We start from the raw sequence: 8,359 nt of genomic DNA, 5'->3' as shown, positions 1-8,359 counted from the left end.
CAGGACGGGCCACCTTCACCTAAGGATATCTCGAGGAGGGTGCATGTGGCGGGTAGGGCGATGCTACCGACAAATATGCTCAATGCTGCAACCGGTGCTATGCGGAGTCTGCACGACAATGTTCTTTCTTTGGAGAAGTGGCGTCTCAGAGAGAATGATGTGTCATACCCGGTTTTCATGGCCAAGGTGCCAGAGGGCAAGGGCTTTGTGGATGGCTCCATCGGGGGTACGATCGTCCTGCGGTTTGATGACATCTTTGCTATGTTCAACCTTCATCCGCTGCACTACACCTTCGTTCGGCTGTTTTCGCTGAGTATGGAGATGCGGATAATTAGAGACAAGACCCCGGACATCGTGATCGTGGAACCCTTCTACATGCGTGCCAAGCTCTTGAGCAGCGCTGGGGACTGCCAAGTCGCGAGTTCACACCTCGAAGACGTCATTCTGGCAAACCCAGATAAGGATAACTTCCTTGTTGCTTACTTTCCCGAGTAAGTCATCCCTTAACCGCCCTGTAACATATGATTTCTTAGATTTCGATCGTTCTTTTTTTTTCTAACATTCCGTGTTCTGTGCAGTGACACACATTGCACACTCATCCTCTTAAGCCCGAAATATTCCATGGCCACGTATTTCGACCCAAACCATAACTCCAAGATAGACTACACAAATATCAAGAAAGTTCTTGATGATGTTCTCCCCGGCTACGCCAAATCTGGAGGCACCTTCACCAGGGCAGTTCGTAAGTACGGCAAGCACATGTTCGCCCACAATACGATGTTCTGCTGCGTCAAGCAGCCGCCTGGCGGTCAGAAGGATGCCTACTACGCCCTCCATCACATGCGGGCGATCGTAAGGGACCATCATCACCTTCTACTACCAAATAATCTCAAAGATTGGGCCGCGAGCTTGTCGGCAATCTAGGACACGGACATCAGACAAGAATTCTTTCGCATCTAGTCGGAGTTTGCGGACATCATCCATCAAGATGTCCTTCATACCTCGGGGAGTTATTCCTCAGATATCAACTGTCCAACATTGAGATAGACGGAATGCTACAAATGCAGGCTGACAACGCCCGCGATTTCATGACCATCACGACAGACGGCGGCTTCATCCACGCTCCTGTCCATGAGTCGAGTCGAAAGTAGTGATGTGTAGTTCTGAAACATTGATTGGCTCATGTTGTAATTAAACTTTAATGAATTGTATGTCTCTTTGGTTTGGACAGTCGTTCAACTTAGATGTAATCGATGCTATTTATTAGTAGGACCATGAATCGTGCTATTAATGTCTTGCTTTTCTCTTCCGATCCTTTTGTTGCATACTTATATATTGCTTATGTATGTATTGTCTGTTGTTTGGCTTGTGCATAGAGATGCCGTCGTATGTCGTGTACAAGGGTAAGGTTCCCAGAGTCTATGACGACTGGGAGGAGTGCCGGAGACAGGTTCACCTTTTCAGCGGTAACAGTTACAAAGGGTACACCACTAGGGCGGAGGCGGAATCTAGATACGCCCGCTATCTAGCGGGAGAGAGGAGGGAGCGTTGGAGGAACCGGATGAAGACCAGTTTCATCGCGATGATGCTCATCGTGATGACCGCAGCTCTCTTCTATGTGATGGTAGTTTAGATGATCGATATCGACTTGTAATGTGAAGACAAACTCGATACTCGCGGTCTCGAGACTTGTAATGTTTTATCTTTGTTCGGTCTTTTGAATTCGGAGACTAATATGATGAATTGTATTTGGAGACTAATCTTCTATTGTATTCGATGAATCTGCTGTTGCTGTGTGCTACTGTGTATATTCTGTCAAATAATATATTTTGTAACCTGTGCAAAAATCAAAAAAGTAAAAAAAACCTAATATTCATACTAATGGCGCATCACTACAGAGTGTGCCATTAGTATGCCAAAGTATACTAATGGCGCATCACCAAACAGTGCGCCATTAGTATGCTAAGTATACTAATGGCGCATCCATCCGCAGTGCACCATTAGTGTGCCAAAGCACATGGTTAAATATGGCCCCTGGGAGGCATACTAATGGCGCATGGTGTTATATACTAATGGCGCACTGGCTGGTGCGCCATTAGTATACCAGATACTAATGGCGCACCAGTGGTGCGCCATTAGTAATAAATACTAGTGGCGTGATACTAATGGCGCACCAGTGATACGCCATTAGTAGGCAAAACTGGTGCGCCATTACTAGGCCTTTTCCTAGTAGTGATACCTTGGTTATCAAAAACTGAGGGAAATACTTAAGCTACTTTGCTTCATCATCCCTTCCTCTTCGGGTAAAACCAACGCAGTGCTCAAGAGGTAGCAGTAGTACGTAGTAAGAGACAAATGCCGCCCAAGAGTTCCCTTCTCAACCTACTTTTGGGTGTTTGGTAGAGTGTATGGAGGGCGCATGAGTCCACACTAGTTTAGCACAAATACCTAGAAGCATGCATGAAGAGAGCATGCATGAAGAGGGGTGTTGAGTTGAGCATGCATGAAGAGGGAACAACTATGCTGAGACGAGAACGCAACCAAACACACCCTATATGCCACGCATGTTCATTCCATTTGTGCCTTTCTACTTCACTTACTACGCTACATTACTCAGGTTCGTACATCCACTCCTGGGTACATGTCCGTCTCGTAGTTCCAGTCCCACGTGTTCTTCATATAGATGGAACAATCCTTGCATAACATGTGCACCTTGATGCTAGATGTCTCGCGTGTTGGCAAAAGGATGAACAAAGCTCGCGTAAAAAAATAGAGTGAAAGAATATAGATTCCGGACGGCCGAGAAGGAGCAAGGAACCTTGTGGTGGAGCGTCTGCATTCATAATATTTAATATTATTCAGCGATATAAAATTAACCAATCATCTCCAAAGTGGACTGGAAGAGTACGAAACACGACAGCCCAGTGTAGTTACATCATACTAGTACATGGCTAACCCACTCTATCACCATATTTCTTGGCTTCCGTGCGGCACCTATCTCTAGTAATCCAGCAGCCTGTATCGCTTCTCCCTCCTCGTCTCTATCAAAGTGCGGCGGGCTGGCGTTTCTACTGTCTATTGAGGTCGGTTAACTATCACATGTTAGCAACATGCCAAGAGCATTTAAAAAAAATCTTTTCATGTTCCGTTTTCAAAAAGAAAAAATCCTTTCACGTACGAATTTGCCTGTATGCTTTGAGCAACTTGCATGTCCTATACTGCTCCTGTTTGGTACTCTAACTTAGCTAGAGGTTAGACTAATTCATGACTAACCCTGAACTAACTGTAGCCAAAGAGGTGTTTGGGTGACAGGGTTAGATTGACAATAAATGCACTTCATGGAGAGAGAAAAGTGATTTTTCAGTGGTCCCAATGAGAACTATCTCCAGTTAGCACCTCTTGGGTGGGATAGTTTTTTTTGGTGGGTTCGGTGCAACTTGCTCCAATTTAAACCCTCATGCTTGGATACTTTAGGGCTATTTGAGTCCCAACTAGCTCAAACTAACTCTAACCCATGGATCCAAACAGGGCCTATGGCCAGTCTTGACGCGGAGCAGTCGCATGCACCGGGAAGCGGCGCTCTCTCGGCCGTCTCGCCACTTCAAAGCCGGTGCCAGTGAGAGGTCGCCTCCGCTCTGGCCGGGCATTAATGCCGCACTGATGCTCCAGGGCGACGCTGACCGTTTCATGCGGGAAGCGCGCGCTGGCAAGGGAGTATAGGTTTTGAACCGTTTCAGGTGTAGTACTGGTAGTTTGCAAAACTACTCAATTATTGCACTCAGTTTCCTAAGAAATTGTAGTAAAAAACGTTACTCCATAGCCCGCTTCCCTTCTCCTTCCTCTTCCACTGCCCGAGCACGTCCGTGGGAAGCGACCGGTCAACCCTTATATAGGAATGCTATCACAAAAAGATGCATGCATGACCACTAAAATTTCCATATTAAAGCGCCGCTCCGGCGGGAGTATGGCGTATGTTGTTACCTTCGGCCAGCCCATGGCTACCGGGCGACAGTGACCAGAGAAGAGGCGGCGGGAGGGGAATGAATGCAGCTACTGTTTGGGTTCGCCTTCTGGCTTAAATAAATGTGCAGCATCACGTGTACCCGCGGGTGCACAAATTGTAACATACGTGTCTGCTTAAGTGGGCGTCACGTAACTGGTGTGTGTGTGTGAGAGAGATATTCTGAGAGACAAAGTGCGTGTGTGTGACTCTACTCTTCGGACATGTACTGAACCTTTTGCATCGGGATATAAGTATAATGGTATTTACTTTAGCTAGTGATTTACATGGCCATGTTAACGTGGTTGTGTGAAAAAAATGTCACTTCCTGCTCATGATTTGCGTTATATAATTACAAGCAAGATTCTCGTGCATTGCACGGAACATCAATATGCATTTTTTACAGAACACCTGTTGTGATTGACCCATGCAGGAGTAATCCCATGTGTAAAAACTAATGATATCTCGAGAATTTTATCGGAAAACTGGTATCTCGAGAATGTCATCGAAAAAATGAAAGATGAGAGATAAGGCGAGGAGGAGTGGAGCGTGGTGGTGACTGGTGGTCGGAATGGGCGGAGGCATGGGGATGGACAGCGCCGGCAGGTGGCAGTGGCCACCATGCATGCTAGATTGTTCCAGAGACTTATTCCTTTTTTAATTGCTGAGCAATGAGGTTGCGGGAGATAATGATGTGGATAGAGGTGCGGGTATATTTTGTAAAATTATCATAGTTTGCTTTCTATCCTCAGATATAGATCATACACTCTGTATTACAAGATGGCAGGCACACCATCACCGCCAACTCATTTTTTTATAAGGGTACAGATGATAAGTTTGTTGACTACTAAAGTAAGGTGGAATTTTTCCATGTTATGCAAGTAAATAAAGGTGATTGTTTATCATACGGGTAAGGTTGGATGAAGGGTGGTAGGAACAAATGCTCCGCCTAGAGCATGTGTGTGTGAGATGGAGTCTTAGTGTGTGTGTGGGTGTGTGTGTGAGAGAGAGAGAGGAGAGAGGGAGAGAGATGGAGTCTTAGTTTGTGTGTGTGTGAGAGAGAGAGAGAGATGGAGTCTTAGTGTGTGTGGGGGGGTGTGCGTGCATGCGTGTGTGTGTTTGTGTGTGTGCGTGTGTGTGTGTGAGAGAGAGAGAGAGATGGAGTCTTAGTGGGTGGGGGGGTGCATGCGTGCGTGTGTGTGTGTGTGTCGAGGGGTCCTCTGTGGCGGATGTAATTTAAGTGTGCATGGCTTCATCATAGAGAGGTGATGTGTATGGCAGAGGCCACCAACGATGGGGTGCGAGAGAGAAAATGCCTGTAGAGAGGGAAGAGAAGGTGTGTGCGCGTGAGAGGAGTCAACATCAAGAGAACGTGTTTGTTCGAGAGACACCGAGGAAGACTACTATATATCGATGGTGCATTGTGGCACCCCGGCTCAGAGAAACCGGAACGCTCCGTATTCCAGCCCAGAGATAGAGGAGAAGTCTCTGGAATACGTCACTGCTTGACATAGAACAAATCAGCCCTTATTACAAAAATAATAATTACACGGGTCTGATGTTACAATGATCACATCAGCATTACGCCTGCGATACTACACTTGCTCTATGCTAGCAGTGGAACAACTCGTAGCAGCGGAAAACTTCTAGCAGCGGAACAACGACGAAGGTGGTGAACTCCACTCCGCAGGGACTCTTGCTGGGACACGATCTAGCTCGCACGATCGGAAACCACGACAAGCAAGCAAGCAATCACGGCATCACCTGCAATCTGGCATGACACGCCAGGTCAGTACATTGAATGTACTTGCAAGCTCACAACAACCAAAAACATCAAGGCAAGACAATAACATAGCATTAAGCAGGTTAATTAAATTAACACCTACCATGATACGACAACAACTACTAAGCATGATATGAAACTACTACAATACTGATGAACCAACATCTCATATCTCCATAATCATATCTCTCTTGGCTAACCGGCCAAGCAATATACCATCTCGATCACTTTGTGATCAAAACCAAACGGTGATCCTTCCGGCGATCACTACCATGACCAACACTTGGTCTCAAACTGTGATCTTTCCGGCGATCACAATCACGACCAACACTTGGTCTCCAACATCATCATCAACATCCTGCCAATCTATACTGCTCAACATATCAACATATAAATCACCTATAAGTCATTCCGTCATGTGAGTGTTGATCGAACGGTAGGACCTAGTACGGACGCAACTATCGATAGATTAAATACACTCTGCAGAGGTAGCACACTGTACCCACACCACAGAACTCATGGCCTCGCACTCCCATTCGGGTGGACCAATGGCATTCCGACAAAACCCTTCCATTGCCATAGCACTCTCACGGCCACTCTGACCCAAATCCCCAATGGGCTGGTCCTGGGTGGCCCCGTGTCTACCAAAGACACCCCGACCACCATCATGGTCAAAACACTCCCACTCGGGGACTTGGATCCATAAAAACAACAACAGGCACACAAGGTTATGTCTCCTTACCGGGCCAGGGTACGCACGCCCATAACCTTCCCTAGTTGGAGGCACCGGCGAGAGGCACGACAATAGAACACATTAGGGCCTTCCCAAAAAGGCAAATGTGGTTGCACTGCAAAAAGCCCGGTTCGGTGGCACCTGACCAACTTAATGACGGAACCCCAAAAATATAACTGTGGTAACTGATACTCCGATATCAACTATCAAACTATAATCCAAGTCATAACAATATCCAACAAATAATCCAAACATAATCTCATACTCTCAAAATACTCCAAGGGTAGCACAACACTACTGTCATGATGATTCCGAAAACAATAATCCTACTACTCCAATAACAAGAACAAAGCTATTCGGCTAAGATCCCCATGTAAACATCATTTCCGAAAATAATACTGCAAGCAACATAACATCAACTAGCACCATGAAAATAATCATACTAACCACTAATAATCCGAAGGCAGCATGACATCCAAAGTAATACTCCAAAATATAATAACAGATATCATCATGAAAACAATCATACTAACCGCTAATAATCCAAAGGCAACATGACATCCAAAGTAATACTCAAAAATATAATAACAGATATCATCATGAAAACAATCATACTAACCGCTAATAATCCAAAGGCAGCATGACATCCAAAGTAATACTAAAAAATATAATAACAGATACCATCATGGAAATAAACATACTAACCACTAATAATCCAAAGGCAGCATGATGTCCAAAGTAATACTCCAAAAATATAATAACATGCATCATCATGAAACTAATCATACTAACCACTAATAATCCAAATGCAGCAAGACATCCAAAGTAATACTCCAAAATATCGTATCCAACACCACCATGAAAATAATCATAACATAAGCCACTAATTATCCAGTGGAAACATGTCAACCACATAAGCTGCAAAATATAAGTCCTAGAACTCCAAGCAACGTCATGGAAATAACAAGATCAAAATACAACTATGAGAAATTGCCATGCACAAAGTCATGTAGCTAAAGCAATATTTTAAACAAGTTCAAATAATTTAAACCATGTCACTGCATTGCAATCATGCAAATGGTGGGTGTGGCTTGCCTGTGGTGGAAGAAATCACCGGAAGAAAGTGCGAGAAACTCGCAGAAAGGATCGCCGGAAAACGTACTCTCTCGGAGGGAGCTGAATAAGGGCAGGGGCAAAATGGTCATTTTTAGAATGTCAAAACATGGTGAAAATGATTCCATTGGAACGGGCTCGACGAAACGAAGAAGTGGGCTTTGGAATCACCTGATTTGGAGTTGTGGTTAAAAAGTTAGAGTTGTTTTTCTGCCAGGGACCCATTTATAAATAAAACCATCACAAATAGGCCCTTAGCCGGAAAAACTGAAAGCGCACTCCAGGAAATACGTCTTCTCCTACGGAAAATGCATTCCTCGATGTAACAGAGAGAAAATACGTCTTCATAGAAGGAAAGCGTACTTTCTCTGAAGTAGAAGCAGAATACGCTTTTGGAAGAAGGAAACAGATTGCTTGGGAATTCGTCTCCACTTAACTGACATGGAGGGGCGGGGTCAACGGGAGAGGGGCTGATGCGCGGGGCCCGCGGCCAGCTAGAGGGGAGGGGGTCAGCGCCTTCGTCCCCTTCCTCTCGCCCGCGCCTAGCCGCGGCAGAGAAGGGTCCCAACGGGGCTTGTCGGCGATTCTGGCCGCCTCCCACGGCGCTCGGCACACCAACGTGCTCAGGAGATCGAGCCGCGGTGCCTGGTCGGCCTCCTGGTTGCTTAAGATGATGGGAACGGGAGCAGCCTCGACCGCAACGGACGACTACGTCGGGCGGCGACGGGCA

This window comes from Triticum urartu, chromosome 2A (genome assembly GCF_056163025.1).
Source record: "Triticum urartu cultivar PI428250 chromosome 2A, HENAU_Tu73, whole genome shotgun sequence".
Lineage (NCBI taxonomy): Eukaryota > Viridiplantae > Streptophyta > Magnoliopsida > Poales > Poaceae > Triticum > Triticum urartu.
This window is presented reverse-complemented; position numbering follows the sequence as displayed.